General features: G+C 49.4%; 1 protein-coding gene across 4 annotated transcripts in view; it reads left to right on the top strand.

Annotated features, from left to right (window-relative positions):
* The window catches only part of EVI5 (ecotropic viral integration site 5), a 2339304-nt gene that overhangs the window by 611599 nt on the left and 1709709 nt on the right, over positions 1–17996 (top strand). The gene's annotated exons all lie outside the window — the stretch shown is intronic.

Raw genomic sequence — 17996 nt, 5'->3', positions numbered from 1 at the left:
GACGTACCTATAAGGAAAAAAGTCCTCTGTCCAGAATCCTGTGGGAACCTTAGTTCTGTCCCTACCACTAAAGAAAGAAAAGGCAAAACATAAATTCAAGCAAAGATACAATTAGGGCACTTACCCAATTAGAGAGTAAGGTGGCTGGTTTCTGACCCCCACCCTGGTGTCTGTTGGTCAAAAGAATGGCCTCACGCCCAGATATGTAGTTAAAGTGATTAGCATGACCTTCTTTCCCACTTTGGAATCCATGCTTCATATGTCTGCTCTAGGTTTTCTCTGGTCTTTCCCACCAAGGAAGGTCCTTGCATTCTCTCCTGTTTGGCACCTCTTGGTCTTTTCCGCTTCCTTGGCGTTTGCTAGTTTTAGCCCCTCTTCGGCTCTCTCATTTGATCTTGCTTTTCACATCCTGTCTTGGCGTCTTGCTTCTCTCACCCCCCCCTTGGCATCTTGCTTCTCTCACCCCCCCCTTTGCGTCTTGCTTCTCTCACCCCGCCTTGGGAGCTTGCTTCTCTCACCCTGCCTTGGCATCTTGCTTCTCTCACCCCGCCTTGTGGCATTCTCTCTCGCATCCAACTTGGGGGTCTTGATTTTGTCACCGGGTCTTGCTGCCCTCCTCTGGGAGTCATGGCAAACTTAGTCTCCTGGCAGTGCTCCTTGGGAGAGCCGGTGAGCTGGATGGATCCAGGTTGCTACTTCTGCCTCTCGACAGTGCTTTGCAGCAGGCGTAGTTGGGCCTCTCTGCCTGCCGGCTCCCATTGAGACTTCTGCCTCTCACTTCTTAATATCCTGATTGATAGTGTCTTGCTCAGTGTGTGCTCCCATGCCTTATTCTCAGCCAAGCGCGATCAGCTTCTTGTCTGCAGTGTCATGGGCGTTTTGCGGGCTCGGCCATCGCTCGGTCTGACACATTTGGCATACACGCTCTGTCTAACCAAACCTCCCAGGATGAGGTTTCGGAGCTCCCTGGGCTGCACAACTTTTTCTCCCTTTGTCCCGTTCTGCTTGGCTCTTTCTCCCCTACTGTGAAAGGGGGTGTGGCTATCCACCATTCTTCCCTCCCAGGCCAGGACAGTACCATACCAGCCATGCGTACAGGAAGTTTCAAAGTGTAATACAATTAACTCCCATATAGCCAACAAAGATATTGGGATCTTGAGACAAGGAGGGATAATTTGGATTCCTTTCTAGTGATTATGCAGAAATGCCTTTGCCTCTTTCTCCAATTGATTTTGTGCAGGAGTCTGTGATCAATGCTTTGGACTCTCATATTGGCTGTGCTTGACCTGCAAGCACAATTTCAAATAACACCGAAACAGATCAACAGTGTGACGGAACCCAGCAAAGCGCATTTGTCAATTTGTATTTTAATACAGTTTCGAGGGGATTGTGTCCTCCGACGTATTCCATATCTATGACATGTAATCACCACAGCTGTGCTGCTTCGGAAACTTTTTCCTGCGTTGATTATCGTCGATGCGCCGTCGTCGAGGACCTCCTCCGACGTCATCCGATGTGATAAGTAGGACGCACGACGCCCGTAGCCTCAGTTCTGTTTTTTCCGCGAACATGTTGCTTCGTGAATCTCGGTTAACGCCTCGACTCTTTGGAGTTCTGTTCTTCTCGGTTCTTCGAACCTGTTCGTTTTTGTGAGAAAATCCTTCGTGTGAAGATGTCACCCCACCAGCTGTGCGACGCCGGAGGAATGGGCTTCCTTCGGGAAGAAAATGCTGGCAATTCTTGAGTCGCAGGGTACTAAGCTGTCCGCGCCCCCGAGTGGGGTCGGTCGTGAGAGGTCGAGAGACACCACTCGCAAGAGTGGTCGGCACGAGTCACAGGAGAGGTCCCGTTCGGACAAGGAGACTCGTTCTCGACGTACCCGTTCCAGGTCCCGGTCCTTGACGTGTTCGAGACCGTGTGCACCTGTGAGGTCTTCGAGGAAGACATCGACGTCTGAGGCGTCGAGGGCGTCGACAGGCTTTCTCGAGGCTCCGAGGAAGTCGTCGAAGCCGTCGACGTTCAGGTCGTCAAAGGACACGCTCGGGGCTCTGGCTTCGAGGGCTGTGTCAACGCCGCCGATGCTGGCGGCGCTGCATCTGACGTCGACGCCGATCCTCTCGGCGCCGATGCCTGTTTTCTCGATGCCGGCGCCGATTCGCTCGACGTCTTTCGTGTCGGAGGCACCCCGTGGCACGGGGGAACCCCCTAGGAAGGCTCTAGTTAAGAGCAAGCACTCTCGGGTGCCTTCTTTTCGCCACCTGGAATATATTACAGAGGCGGATGAGGATTCTGATGGCCTGGTTCCTAGTCAGGTTCCAGATGAAATTGTCTCGGGCCATAGTCAGTTTGACGATTTGAGGCAGTCACTGCATGATGCCAGTGGACTGGACACCTCTCCGGAGGTGGAGTTTTGTAGGCCTGAGCCTGGCTCTCATGCCGATTCCTCGTACCGGCGCCTTATGGCTAGGGTTTCTGAGTACTTGGGATGGTCTGCTCCCCAGGGGAGTTTGTGCAGGATGATCTAACGGACATCCTTGATGTTGGTCCCCCAATTGACCCGGTACTGCCGTTCCATATGGCTTTACAGAAAAGGGTGGTGGCGGCTTGGACTGCTCCGGAGAGTCTCCCGGCGGTGGGCAGATCCTTGTCGCGAAAATACCGTCCAGCCAATAGCGACCCCTGCTACTTGACCAGGCACCCCACTCCGGAGAGTTTGGTGGTGCAGGCGGCCACGGCCCTGGCAAAGCAGGCGTCATACCCTACCATCCCTCCTGATAGGGACGACAAACGTTTTGATGGCTGGGCGAAGAAAGTGTTTTCTTCTGGTGGTATGGCGCTTCAGGCGGCCAACTCCATTTGTGCCTTGTCTCGTTTCACACACACTCTGTGGAACTGTGTTGCGTTAGCAGCTGAACATATTCCCGAAAGGGACGAATGGGATGGTTTCCTTGCTATGGTCCAGGATGGTAAGGATGCCATGTGTGAGTCCGTTCAGTCGGGTTTGGACTTAGCTGAATGCGTCAGTAGGTCCATGGCGGCGAGCACCGTGATACGCAGGTTTCCTTGGTTGCGGAAGTCGGGGTTTGCTCCTGATGTGCAGTCCCGGCTCCTCAACATGCCCTTTGACGGTGAACACCTTTTTGGCAGCAAGGCTGACGAGAGCCTTGAGAGGTTGCAGACCTCAAAAGCTGCAGCGAAGTCGTTGGGCGCTGCAGTTCGCCAACCTCCGCCTATTCGCCCTAGGGGACAGCAGTGGAGGGGTGGTTCCTTTCGCTATTACTCGTCCTTCAGTAAAGCGAGAGGAGCTGGCAGCCAAAGAGGCCAACGCAGGGGTACCAGTGGTGGACGACAGGGTACCCGTGGTGCCAAGGCCGCTCGGGCAGTTGCCTCTTTGCCCTCAGGTAACGCCGCAGCCGCTCCCACTCAGTCATGAGGCCATGTCCCATGGTTCGCCGGTTGGGGGAAGGCTGGCGCAGCATCTTGTAGAGTGGCAAGCCATTACTTCAGATGTGTTGGTTCTGGAGATCATAACCCACGGCTACTGTCTTCCCTTTCGGCACAGGCCTCGCGACAATCCACCGGGTAACCTCTCTTGAGTCCGGATCCGCTCCTTGCGCAGGAAATTCAAGCCCTGCTGGAGAAAGGCGCCATAGAACTGGTGCCTGTAGCGGAGAGGAACAAGGGATGGTATTCCCCTTATTTTTTGATTTCGAAGAAAGACGGGGGATTGAGACCCATCATGGACTTGCGCGGTTTGAACAAACTCCTCAGGAAGGACAAGTTCAAGATGGTTACTCTCTCTCAAGTCCTCCAGGCCCTTCAGCCTCAGGACTGGTTGGTGTCACTCGACCTCAACGATGCTTACTTCCATGTGCCTATCCATCCCTGTCATGATCTCTGCTTCCAAAAGATCAGGACTTGCCCGACTCCCTTGGAAGCAGACCCATAACCCCGGTTCCGAGTGCCAGCCAGTCCCAATTGGGACCTTTTGGACCCTGTCCTGGCGCCAGTGGCACCAGGCTCATAAAGATGTCCAGTCCCAGTGCTGGAAGCGCCAGGCTCATAATGATTGGGTGGACTTACCTGCAGCAGACCATGCTGCTTACTTACCTGCCAGTTGAGCCCCTGATCCTCTTCTGTTTGGGACTACTTTTCCTGTTGGGTGGGGCAGGAGCCACTCCCTAGGTTCAGAACACTGGAACTCTTCTGGAAAGCAGGAACTCTTTTCTTACCTAGGCGAGGCTGTGGAAGGAGACACCTAAGCACTAAAGGAGGCTATTTAAACCACACCCGATGGATGAATCTTGCTTTGCGTTATTCTGCATTCTCTGCAGCAGAACGCTCATCGTGTCTTCTGCTTCTGATCCTGGGCCTAAGGGAACAAAGGCTTACCATCCTGGAATCCAGTCTTCAGCAGCACCTGTAAAGACAAAGAAAGAACAGGTTAGCACTACGGTCTTCAGTGGCAGCGCATCTCTTACCTGGTCCATCGGCTGTCACCCACGCCTCGCGCTGCATTCCGGCATCTGAAAGACAAAGGCTTACCTACTCTTCGCATGCTCCGGAGGTCTTCGCACTGCATTCCGGCATCTGAAAGACAAAATCTTACCAGCTCTTCACACGCTCCGGAGGCCTTCGGCGCTGCATCCCGCATCTGAAAGACAAAAGAAGGTGCGTTTAAAGACATTGGGCAACTTTATTACTCACGTGCCATAACTCCTTCCCACGCCGAATCCAGTGGGTATTCCAGCACCCTTCAGCTTCTCTAAAAATCTGAACTTGTACCTGCAAGATAAAAGGGACAGTTAGTGCGCATCGTGGAGCAGGCTACAAGCGCTTACTTGCGTGCTTCCAGGCGCTTCTATTCCTCACGCGGGTTCGATCCTCAACTCTCATCAGCCCGCCATCCGCGGAACCCTGCAAAACAAGAGATATCATTAGAAAAGACTTTTAAGACATTTGAAGTGCCCAGAACTTACCGTTCGTGCAGTTAACGACGGACAGCAGTCCTCTGAGGTCAAGAGGCCTGCACCCTTATCCAGTGAAGAAACTGGTTACGGCACCCTGCCCCGAGGCAGATGGAGAGCTCGGCGTTCACTTACCTAAGGTGAGGGCGTTAAACTTTGGGGTTCTACAGGAGAAGAGAAAGGGAAGAGGAGAGAGGCACCCAATAACCCCAGTTCATTAATCCCATATTTTCTATCTGCAGACATCTTACTCTTCGAGTCAGACATACAGTGCACAGAGGTCCAGCCCAAAGAGCCAACCGTGTGTTACACATCACCTTTGAAGATACGGCATTCACCCAGTCAAGATCGGCGCCTCTGCGGGAATCAGGTGAGCGTTACAGAACGCAAAGCCTACTGCAAAACTCCCACCCAGGCGCTATGGAAACCTCGGATACCAACCAGCTAGCCCAGTTACTTGGGGAACTAAGAGCAGAAGTGCATGCAGCCCGTCAGGAAAGGAATGCTCTAAGAAGAGAACTGATTATTTCCAAGGAGCGAACAGACGATCTCGCTAGACAATTGCTACAGTCACAAGCCGGACAAACTCCGTTACCCGCATCAGGGGCAAATCTTCCTTCAACATCCTCTACGAACCCAGTGCAGATCAACCTACCTGGGAATGTACCTCTGGCTCCGCCCGAACGATTTTCTGGTGACCCAAAGAGGTTTGCAGTATTTAATAATCAGTGCCGGTTGCACTTCTCATGCCGGCCAGCAGCCTTTCCAACTGATCAAGCTAAGGTAGCTTTCGTGCTTTCGTACCTTATTGGCTGTGCGGCAGACTGGTCGATCCCTCTAGTTAATCAAGATGATCCAGTTCTCCATGATTTTCAAGCTTTTCAGCTCAGTATGGAAAAACTGTTTGCAAGACATTCACAGGGGCAGGCCTTGGACAATGAGCTCCTTTCATTGCGACAGGGTAATCAAGACCTCTTAGCTTATATTGCGTCTTTCAACAGACTGATAGTGGAAACTCGATGGCCTGAGGACAAAAGGATTACGCTGTTTTATAGAGGTCTACGTGGAGAGCTCAAAGATGTGTTAGCCCGAGTAGTGAATCCCCGCAAGACTGTTCGGACTATATTGACTTAGTCGTTCAAATTGACCACAGACTGCAGAACAGGAAGGCCGATCGTTCCAAGTTTGATGCTCGAGTATTTTCCAAACCACCAACTCCTACCAAAGGAGTAGACTCCGGGGAACCCATGCAAATAGGGGGCCTGAAAGGACCACTAACACAAAAGGAGCGGGAAAGGAGAAAACAGCTGCAATTATGCCTCTGTTGCAGAAACTCGGGGCACTTTCTTCGAGACTGTCCGGTGAAACCAGCCAAGAAGGCAGTAGGAGCTGCAGTTACCAGGGTCACAAACTCTGAGCAGGGAAACGACCTCGCCCGACAAGAGTAGAGGTCCTCTTGCCGAGCGTTAAAACCAGTTCTGTGACCTCGCATTTCGTGATACCTATGGTCCTCATTAGCCCTGAACATCCGGATCGATTACATGCGATTGAAGCTTACGTCGACAGCGGTGCCATCGGCAATTATGTGGATCATGAAATGGTTTTGAGGATGAATCTGACTCTTTGTCCAAAGGCTGTAAAGGACGTCATTACTACGGTGGATGGTACAGAGATAGCCTCCGGACCAGTAACGCATACCACCCAAGAAGTGACGCTAGTAAGTCAAGATGGACACCATGAGAAGATCGTGTTCGATGTGATCAAGGCCCCTCAGTTCCAGATTATTCTAGGAATTCCTTGGTTAGAGAAGGACAATCCTCAGATCGATTGGCGAGCAAGAACGGTTCAGTTTCCAGAATGTGTCTATACTTGTCACCCTCGACCTGGTGTTGCACTGGCAGCAATTTCCTCGGAGGCTCCCCAGTTACCTCCTGAATACCTAGAATTCCAAGATGTTTTCCGGAAGGATCAGGCTAACTCTCTACCTCCTCATAGGTCTTATGACTGCCAGATAGACCTGATACCTGGATCTACTCCTCCTTGTAGTAGAATGTATGCCCTCACCGAGCCTGAGAATCTTCACCTCCGACAATACCTGGATCAATACCTAGCGAATGGGTTTATTCGTCCTTCCAAGTCCCCTGCTTCCTCAGCTTTGTTCTTCGTTCCAAAAAAAGAAGGGGACCTTAGAACTTGTATAGATTATCGCGCTCTGAACCAGATCACCGTTAAGAATAGATATCCGTTACCTTTGATCCCTGAACTCCTGGACCAAGTCAGAAAAGCATGCATATATACAAAGCTGGATTTTAGAGGAGCCTACCACTTGGTACGAGTAAAAGAGGGCGATGAATGGAAGACGGCCTTCCGCACCAAGTATGGGCTATTTGAATATCAGGTCATGCCCTTCGGACTTTGCAATGCCCCGGCCGCCTTTCAATATTTTATGAACAATGTCCTCGGAGAGCTCGTAGATGTGTGTTGTTGTTTACATTGACGACATCCTCGTTTATTCTTCATCGGAAACTGAACATCGGAAACACGTGAAAATGGTCCTCGAGAGATTGCGTCAACACAAACTTTTCGCTAAATTGAAAAAAATGTGTTTTCAACGTGACTGAAGTTGAATTCTTAGGATTCATATTATCACCTAGCAGAGTGCATATGGATTCAAAGAAGGTCGATGCAATTCTCAAATGGCCATCGCCATCCTCCGTAAAAGGTGTTCAAAGCATGTTAGGCTTCGCTAACTTTTACCGCAGGTTTATCCCCGTATTCTCTCGAATAGTCCAGCCCATCACCGCCTTGTTAAAGAAAAACAAACGTTTTGAATGGTCTACCGAGGCGGAACAAGCTTTCCAGAATTTGAAGACTAAATTTATCTCTGCACCGATCTTAAAACATCCTCGCCCAGAACTCCCCTACATCGTTGAAACTGATGCTTCAAGCCTTGTCATGGGGGCAGTTCTATCACAAAAGGACCCAGTAACCAATCAGTTGCATCCCGTGGCATTTTTGTCCCGCAAATTCTCGCCTCCTGAAATCAATTACACTATTACTGATAAGGAACTTCTAGCTATCAAGGCCGCCTTTAAGGCTTGGCAGCATTATCTTCTGGGGGCCCGACACACCGTTACTGTGATTACATATCACCGAAACCTGCAATATTTGAAAACCGCAAAAGCTCAATCCTCTAGGCAACTCCGTTGGGCACTATTCTTTGCCGAGTTTGACTTCATAATTACCTATCGACCTGGTACAAAAAACGGTAAAGCTGATGCCCTTTCTCGGATGGGAGTGGAAGAACATTTGATCAATCCTAAACCTGTACCTATCATTCCCGAACAAAGAATTCTAGGTGCAATCGCCACACAATCCATAGAGGAAGTTAAGGATAAAGCCAGGCTACTGGTAACTCCAGCAGACATACAGAATTGGCATCTGCAGGGAAAGGACTTTACGGTGAAGGACAACCTATTATATTTCCAAGAACGGTTATACCTGCCCAGCACAGATTTACAGAAAAAGGTAATCTCTTGTTATCACGATTCTTTAATGGAAGGACATCCCGGTATGACCAAGACCTCGGAAAAGATCAAGCGCTACTTCTGGTGGCCGTCTTGGAAAAAAGATATCAGAGACTTTATAATGTCCTGTGGAGTATGCGCCCAAAACAAGAGTCAAAAGGAAAAACCAGCCGGCCTCTTACGCCCTATTGACATCCCACCTCGCCCTTGGCATACGCTTTCTATGGACTTCATTACCGATCTACCTCCCATGCTCCGGATACAATACGATCCTAGTAATCGTGGACCTATTCTCCAAGATGGCGCATTTCATTCCACTCAAAGGCTTACCAACAGCAGCAACTCTGGCCCGAGAATTTCTCGAAAACATCGTCTGACTGCACGGTTTTCCTTCAGTTCTAATTTCGGATCGAGGTAGTCAATTTATTTCTCATTTTTGGCGAAGTTGCTGTCGGTCGGCTCAAATTGATGTGAGACTTTCGACCAGCCACCACCCTCAAACCGACGGACAAACCGAGAGGACCAATCAAACTCTGGAACAGTATTTGCGCTGCATGCTACAACAAACTGAAAAAACTTGGAAAGATATCCTTTGGATAGCCGAATATGCCTACAATAACTCTGTCCACTCGGGAACTGGGAAGACCCCGTTTTTTCTTTTATACGGTAGTCACCCTCGAACCTCGGAGTTGGATCCACTCCAAGATCTTGGAACACCAGCAGTAGACCACCTGCATTCTACAATCACCCAAGCCTTTAAGGAAGCTGTTTCTCACCTTCAAAGGGCTAAAGAACAATACAAGAAAGGAGCAGACCAACATCGGAAGGAAGCCCCCCAATATCAAGTAGGAGATCAAGTCTCGTTATCCACCAAATATCTACCTCTAAAAGGACCACGCACATTCAACCCAAGATACCTTGGTCCCTATTCCATCACTACCATAGTAAATCCAGTAGCGGTCAAGTTGGACTTGCCCCCTCACATGAAGATACATCCGGTCTTCCACGTCTCCCTATTAAAACCTGTGCAACCTCAAACCCGACTAACTAAATCTCCAAAACCTATTCTAGTTGATGGAGAACTCGAGTTTGAAGTCAAAAGCATCCTGGATTCCAAGATCTCCAAATCTAAACTATTTTACCTGATTGACTGGAAAGGCTACGGTCCCCAAGAAAGATCCTGGGAACCTGCAGAATATGTCCACGCGCCTCGTCTAATCAAAAGATTTCATTGAACATTTCCTAACAAGCCCAAACCACCGGAGAAGCCCGGTTTGGGAGGGGCCTTGAGGGGGGGTGCTGTCATGATCTCTGCTTCCAAAAGATCAGGACTTGCCCGACTCCCTTGGAAGCAGACCCATAACCCCGGTTCCGAGTGCAAGCCAGTCCCAATTGGGACCTTTTGGACCCTGTCCTGGCGCCAGTGGCACCAGGCTCATAAAGATGCCCAGTCGCGCTGGAAGCGCCGGGCTCATAATGCTTGGGTGGACTTACCTGCAGCAGACCATGCTGCTTACTTACCTGCCAGTTGAGCCCCTGATCCTCTTCTGTTTGGGACTACTTTTCCTGTTGGGTGGGGCAGGAGCCACTCCCTAGGTTCAGAACACTGGAACTCTTCTGGAAAGCAGGAACTCTTTTCTTACCTAGGCGAGGCTGTGGAAGGAGACACCAAAGCACTACAGGAGGCTATTTAAACCACACCCGATGGATGAATCTTGCTTTGCGTTATTCTGCATTCTCTGCAGCAGAACGCTCATCGTGTCTTCTGCTTCTGATCCTGGGCCTAAGGGAACAAAGGCTTACCATCCTGGAATCCAGTCTTCAGCAGCACCTGTAAAGACAAAGAACAGGTTAGCACTACGGTCTTCAGTGGCAGCGCATCTCTTACCTCGTCCATCGGCTGTCACCCACGCCTCGCGCTGCATTCCGGCACCTGAAAGACAAAGGCTTACCTACTCTTCGCATGCTCCGGAGGTCTTCGCACTGCATTCCGGCATCTGAAAGACAAAAGCTTACCAGCTCTTCACACGCTCCGGAGGTCTTCGGCGCTGCATCCCTCATCTGAAAGACAAAAGAAGGTGCGTTTAAAGACATTGGGCAACTTTATTACTCACGTGCCATAACTCCTTCCCACGCCGAATCCAGTGGGTATTCCAGCACCCTTCAGCTTCTCTGAAGCTCCGAACTTGTACCTGCAAGATAAAAGGGACAGTTAGTGCGCATCGTGGAGCAGGCTACAAGCACTTACTTACGTGCTTCCAGGCGCTTCTATTCCTCACGCGGATTCGATCCTCAACTCTCATCAGCCCGCCATCCGCCATCGCCGGAACCCTGCAAAACAAGAGATATCATTAAAAAAGACTTTTAAGACATTTGAAGTGCCCAGAACTTACCGTTCGTGCAGTTAACGACGGACAGCAGTCCTCTGAGGTCAAGAGGCCTGCACCCTTATCCAGTGAAGAAACTGGTTACGGCACCCTGCCCCGAGGCAGATGGAGAGCTCGGCGTTCACTTACCTAAGGTGAGGGCGTTAACCTTTGGGGTTCTCCAGGAGAAGAGAAAGGGAAGAGGAGAGAGGCACCCAATAACCCCAGTTCATTAATCCCATATTTTCTATCTGCAGACATCTTACTCTTCGAGTCAGACATACAGTGCACAGAGGTCCAGCCCAAAGAGCCAACCGTGTGCTACACATCACCTTTGAAGATACGGCATTCACCCAGTCAAGATCGGCGCCTCTGCGGGAATCAGGTGAGCGTTACAATCCCAAGCACAAGAAGTACCTGAGGTTCGCGGTTGGCGACTCGCACTTTCAGTTTCGGGTCCTGCCGTTCGGATTGACCTCCGCCCGAGGGTTTTCACCAAGCTCATGGTGGTGGCAGCGCATCTCAGGCAAGGGGGGGATTCACATAGACCCCTACCTGGAGGATTGGTTGATCAGGGGGAGCTCTCCCGAGCAAGTCCTGGATCATCTGTCCGTCACCTGCCACTCCCTTCACAGGCTGGGCTTCTCCCTCAATTTAAAGAAGTCCTATTTTACGCCAACACAGCAGCTCCAGTACATCGGAGCAGTGCTCGACACTTCCCTGGGGCAGTGTTTTCCTCCCCAGGTGAGGGCTCTTCACATTCAGCAGATGGTGCACAAGTTTCAGCATGTCCAGAGGCTCCCAGCGTTGGAGTTCTTGAGGTTGCTCGGCCTCATGGCACCCTGCATTCTTCTGGTACCAGAGGCTCGCCTGCGGATGAGATCTTTGCAGTGGGCACTCAAGACGCAATGGTCGCAGTCCTCCGGCAGGATGTCAGACCCGGTTCAGGTGCCGCCCTCGGTCGCCCGGGAACTTCTGTGGTGGGCCGTCGAAGGCAACTTGATGAAGGGGGCTCCATTTTGGCTTCCCTGGCCGGAGGTGACGATCGTGACGGATGCATCCCTCACGGGATGGGGATCTCATGCCAACGGGCTGACAGTCAGCGGTCGTTGGTCACCGTCGGAGTCCAGACTCCATATCAATCTGTTGGAGCTGAGGGCCGTCAGGCTAGCCCTGAAGGCTTTTCTGCCGACTGTGCGAGGAAAGAGTGTCCTGATCCTGACGGACAACACAGTGGCCATGCACTACCTCAACAAAAAGGGGTGGGGCAGGGTCAATTCCTCTGTGCATGGAGGCGATGCAGCTCAAGTTCTGGGCCATCCAGCAGGAAGTTTCGATCTCGGCAGTTCATCTGGCCGGAGACGAAAACGTGACGGCGGACGCTCTGAGCAGGCAGAGCGCGATCTCTCACGAGTGGGAGTTGGCTCAGGAGATTCTCCTGGAGATCTTTGCCCTTTGGGGGACCCCTCAAGTGGATCTCTTCGCCTCAGTGTCAACCGGAAGTGCGAAAGGTTTTGCTTGCTGGAATTTCCTCCAAAAGGAGCCTTAGGAGACGCGTTCGTGGTGGAGTGGTCATTCCCGCTGCTGTATGCGTTTCCTCCAGTCCCCGTCATCCCGCAAGTGCTGCGGAGGTTATGGAAGTTCGGTTCCTGGATGATCTTCATTGCCCCGGCATGGGCTCGGAGGACGTGGTACCCGGATCTTCTCGACTTGTCCATCTGCCCTCCACATCGTCTTCCCTACCGAGACGATCAGCTCTCACGGGAGGGGGGGGTCAGGTTCTCCATCCAGAGGTCAGATCCCTCAACCTTCACGCTTGGCTTCTGAGAGGTTGAGGTATAAGGATTGGGACCTCCCTGAAGACGTGATGGAGGTGTTGCTTTCAGCCCGAAGGCCAGCAACAAAGTCTCTGTACCGTTGGCGTAAGTTCTGCGACTGGTGCACAGTTCAGAATGTGCATCCTTTTGCATGTGACATCCCCATGGTTCTGTCCTTTTTACTTTATTTGGCCCACAGGGGCTTGCAAGTGGGTACCATTAAAGGTTACCTGGCGGCGCTGTCCATCTTTAAGCGCTCGTCTGAAGAGTGTTCTTACTTTAAAATCCCTTTAATTTCACAGTTTCTGAAAGGGCTCACTAATGTGTTCCCTCCGTCACCTTTCCTGGTGCCCGGTTGGGATTTAAACCTTGTTCTTAAGTTTCTTATGGGTGCTCCGTTTGAGCCTTTACATTCTTGCCCTTTGAGGCTGTTAACTCTGAAAACTGTGTTTTTAGTTGCGGTTACTTCCGCTCGCTGAGTGAGTTACAGGCACTTTCAGTTAAGCCACCCTTCACTGTATTTCACAAGAACAGGGTTGTCCTTAGAGTTTGTCCTTCTTTTCTTCCGAAGGTAGTGACGGAATTTCATTTGGCCCAGAAGGTTGTTCTTCCGGCATTTTATCCTCCTCCGCATCCTGGTAAGGAAGAGGAGAGGCTCCCTAGGCTTGATCCTAGGAGAGCTTTAAGCTTTTATGTTTCACGCATGTCCCGGGTCAGAGTGGACGATCAACTCTTTATTAGTTACGCTGGAAAGCGTTTGGGGCAAGCTGTGACGGAACAGACTTTGTCTCGCTGCAATATTTTGGCCATCTCGGAGTGTTACCGCTTGGCGGGTAAGGACCCACAGGCTGGCTTGCGGGCCCATTCTTCCAGTGGTATGGCTGCATCTACTGGCCTGCAGAGGGGTGTTCCTATTCGCAACATCTGTGATGCAGCCACCTCGGCTTCAGTACATACATTTGTACGTCACTATTCCCTCGATTCCATCCGAGGACAGGATCCGGCCTTTGGCAAGGCGGTCCTTTGCTCTGCTATTTGATTGGCTATTCTAAATTTTGATTCTAAATTCTTTCCCTCCTCCTTGCTCTGGTACTGCTTTGGGAGTCTGTCATAGATATGGAATACGTCGGATGACCCAATCCCCTCGAAGAACAAGTTACTTTCTTACCTGGTAACGTTCTTTCGATGGGATGGTCCGACGACGTATTCCATATCGCTCCCGCCCTGCCTTCCCCGCTGCAGAATTTCTTTTGCGATTGCAGCTTACGTTCCGCAAGGCTTTGTGTCTGACTGGCAGTTGACTAATGTCGCACATTCTGGGGGAAAAAACTACAACTGAGGCTACGGGCGTCGTGCGTCGTACTTATCACATCGGATGACATCGGACGTCGGAGGAAGTCCTCGACGACAGCGCATCGACGTCATCGACGCAGGACGCAGACGCCGAAAAAAGTTTCCGAAGCAGCACAGCTATGGTGATTACATGTCATAGATATGGAATACGTCGTTGGACCATCCCATCGAAAGAACGTTACCAGGTAAGAAAGTAACTTGTTCTTCTAAATCACTTAAAGGGGAAGTTCACTTAAAAATTGTATTGATGAAAAATATTTCCCATAAATAAAAATAGAGGTTAACATTTTTTGGTTTGTTAAATACCTATGAAAAATAACCTCCATATTCAGACACTTTTAAGTGTAATTTGAATTCTCTGTTCTTGTGACAGTAATCACGCAGAATCCCCCTCATGGGAGTTGTAGCTTGTTACTGCTGGAGATCAGTAGTTGAAGTGGTTGGGGGCGGTGATCTGCTACTTTCTTTTTAAGTTTTACTATTCCTATACTTTTATCTTAAAAAGACACTGTTTTGAAGGATTTCGTATTAAAATAAAAGTGTAGGAAGAAGTTGAAACTTGCATCTCAATGCACTGCACTCAACATTCCCTCAAACATTAGGTGTGTGTTTGCGGGTTTTCATTGTGCGTGGGAGGGGGTGTGGCGGTGGGGGTTTGTGGGGAACAGGGGCAGGCTAGCTGGGAACATAGTTCCCCTACTTCCTTTCATACACTAAGACCACTGCTGGAGAGCAGATAAGTCCAGTGCAGAGTCCAGTCTGCCTCCAGTCTCTGCTGTTACCTGTGGTGTGAGGAGCTGCACAACGTGGTCAGTCCCCTTTCTACTGCCATTGATTTTCACTTCAAAGATCTGGCCAGAGCGTGCAGCGCGGCGCGGAGTCCGGTGCAGAGTACAGTCTGCCTTCAGTCCGCCTCCGCTGCCGAAGCTCGGAAAATGTACCTGGTTTCTGGCATCTGGTAAGAAACAAATATGGTGATTGACAAGAGGCCGCAAACTCGCCTAAAGACATTGCATGCTCGCAGCCGCGGTGAATTCTCTCTTAATACTGAGCCCGCGGCGCTAGCAGTGACTGGCGAAATTCACTTGCTTCCTTTTAGCCTTCCTTCCTCTGCCCCCCTTCGCCCCTGCCCTTGCCCGTTCCTTGCTCCTGTCACCAGCTGGCTAACATCAACAATGGTCGGTGCGGACGCCGATGCAAGTTTAGATACAATGTTACAGCTCTAACAGCTGCAGCGTTACTGGCTGACGAGCGTGGGCCAGACATAGCGCATTCAGCTTTGGAAAGTGATGTGTGTGAAAAGTCTATGTACGCGGCGTCGAATGCAAATGCAAAAAGGAAAAGAAATGTTGCAGCTTTAACAGCTGCAGTGCTGCCGGCCGATGAGAATGCGCCAGGCATAGCAATTTTAACACTGGGAAATGAAGTGTGTGAAAAAGCCAGCATGCGCGGCTTCAAATGGAAATACAAATGAGCTTTCAAAAGCTGCAAATGACTCTGATTGAGACGGAACCCAAATCATCGTCGCTTGCAATTAATCTACACACAGTCAACATTGAAAGCAAAATAGCTCAGACATCAGACATAAGTGCTATGGTGGAAATTGACACTGCTTCCTTTCAACCACCCTTTGATGTCACAGACACCGAACTTCTGGCCCTAAAATTACCCAATGAAATGGGAGATCATACGAATTTTACTTTCGTTCCTCCACTAATTACTGGCAGAAGAACTTCCATTTCGAATGTTGACTGCAACAATTCACATCCACCCAGTGGAACGACAAATCCAACTGTAAGATTGCGCGGGTGCTTATTTGGAACATCAGGCATGTTACAAGACAAGTATCCCTAAAATTCAAATTGTAATGATAATGTAGCACATGCTAATGTTGAAGTCATCATATATAATCCAGCGGCTAGAGATGCCCCTCAAATGGTAGTAGTACAAACTTCACTACCTGAATCAGTCGCTGCATGATCTATACTGGAGACCAGCCTTCCTTCACGCTGGCACTGCAAAACGCTGCATAAGAAGTCATGGCAAACAAAGTGATGTCGAATTTTTCGGACGCCTGCGTAGCAAGCCCTGCCACAAATTGTTCATCTCAAACCCTTCAGTCGATAAACACCCTCAAAATAAGCCATAAAGTAGATCTGGCAGGGCGAGAAGCACGGCTGACTGAACGTCTCACTGCTGATTATCAGATTGTAAAAGACAAACTGATCCACAGCTTCTCCAATGCCTCATTCAGCAAGACCACTGCAAAAGATAAACTACCTTTTAACTCTGAGAAAGGAGAGAAGTTTCCTCAACGTCTAAGGGCTGAGACGTTTAAGTCCCGAACCAGCACTCCTCATCAAAAGGAAGCTCTTTGGCAGTTAAATATGGTCAATGCCTTGACGGTAAAACAAAATTCTAAATGTACAAAGGAGCGAATTTGTTGTTCTCGCGATCACGGAAACACAAAAGCAGGGCTACAACCGTCTACAAATGAAAGCTGCTTAAGTCAACGGGAAGAACCTTCTATTCAGGAACCGGAGTCAGAAACAGTCAATAAAGAAAACTTATCAGTGGCAGCCGGGATACAGATCCATAATAATGTATTAGCAGCTACATCATTAGCCCTGATACCTTTCATCAAGTTATATGAAACTTTAAGTGAAACAGCAAAGGATCAAAATGCCCTGCTGCACAATCTGGTCTCGAAAATATCACTCGAAGAATCTAATGTTCATCTATTGGCAAGAGTCGAACATGAAGCAGAAATTTCTTTTCAATGGCAAAATCGGCTAGGTGACCTTGCAATGAGAGACCACACTGATAAAACAGATTTAATGGAAGCTATTCTTGAAACACTCAAGTGGGTTCTGCATTCCAAACAAGTAAGATCGATGTCCGTGCACTGTGAGCAAGAAGAGACAACTGCTGCACTCAGTGAGCAGAAGAGCAAATATAACAAAAAACACTCTGGCATCCTGTGAAAAAAAATAAAACCAAGAGAATTATTGCTCACCATAAGAACAACAGAGTTTGCCAAGCCATTGAGGCAGGTTGTGTTGCACCTGATCCAAAGGACACAGAAATCAAAAGTTCCTTCTGAGGGCACTCTCCCATCAGGTAATCAATCTCCGACTTGTGACCCAGCGACAATAAACAACTTACCAAATGCTGCTCCTTTGAAAGACCAGCGGAATACCGACGATGCACCTCCCTTGATAAGGAAGTTGAACACTTTCGGCATCTTTAGGGGTTCTGCAAAAACACTTGATCCGATTCACCGGACAAAACCGTGTGACAAGGTGACAAATGCATCTACCAGCAAAAAAAAACCTGAGTAATAGGAAATCAAATGTGAGCCAAAACCGACTTAAAACCAAACAGTTTGTTAGGAATCTTTCCTCTCCGCAAAAGCTTGGTCTCTTTTCTCGTTGTCCACAAAATGCTCAGCTGGACGGCTCTGGGAAAGTGGCATCAGTTGTGTCAATGCCAAATGCTACTGTTATCCCAACTGTGGTTGGAAAAAAGTAACCCACACAAAAGACGTCGACTAGAGTCAGACTCGGGTTCAGACCGAAACAACCTAAGTGTCACCGATCTATGCGATTATCTACATACTCAGTTGAATCGGATGAATTGATATCGACTTCCCAAGACTCTGAAATTTTATGTCTCACTGAGAAGAAAACTCGGCCATCTGTTAAAAAAATCCAGCAAGTCACTAAAGCTAAAGATCTTCCAGATGATGCAGCAAAGCATCTAACTTCAAGCCTTTCCTTTGGCAATGGACTAAATCAAAAACAAAACGGTTGGGGATCCCAATCAAAAAACAAGAAAGATCTCGACAAAGTTAAATCCTAAGATGACAGCTGCACAATGGCGTAAACAAAATCTAACCAAATTAACTGAACGACCAACTCCATTGCAGAAAAAAGATCACAAGCACTGGAAGATTAGGCTTGAGAA

The sequence above is a fragment of the Ambystoma mexicanum genome, chromosome 1q (assembly GCF_040938575.1).
Source record: "Ambystoma mexicanum isolate Mex_15411 chromosome 1q, UKY_AmexF1_1, whole genome shotgun sequence".
Classification (NCBI taxonomy): Eukaryota; Metazoa; Chordata; class Amphibia; order Caudata; family Ambystomatidae; genus Ambystoma; species Ambystoma mexicanum.
Note: the sequence above shows the minus strand (reverse complement) of the source record. Positions and strands in the feature narration are given on the sequence as shown.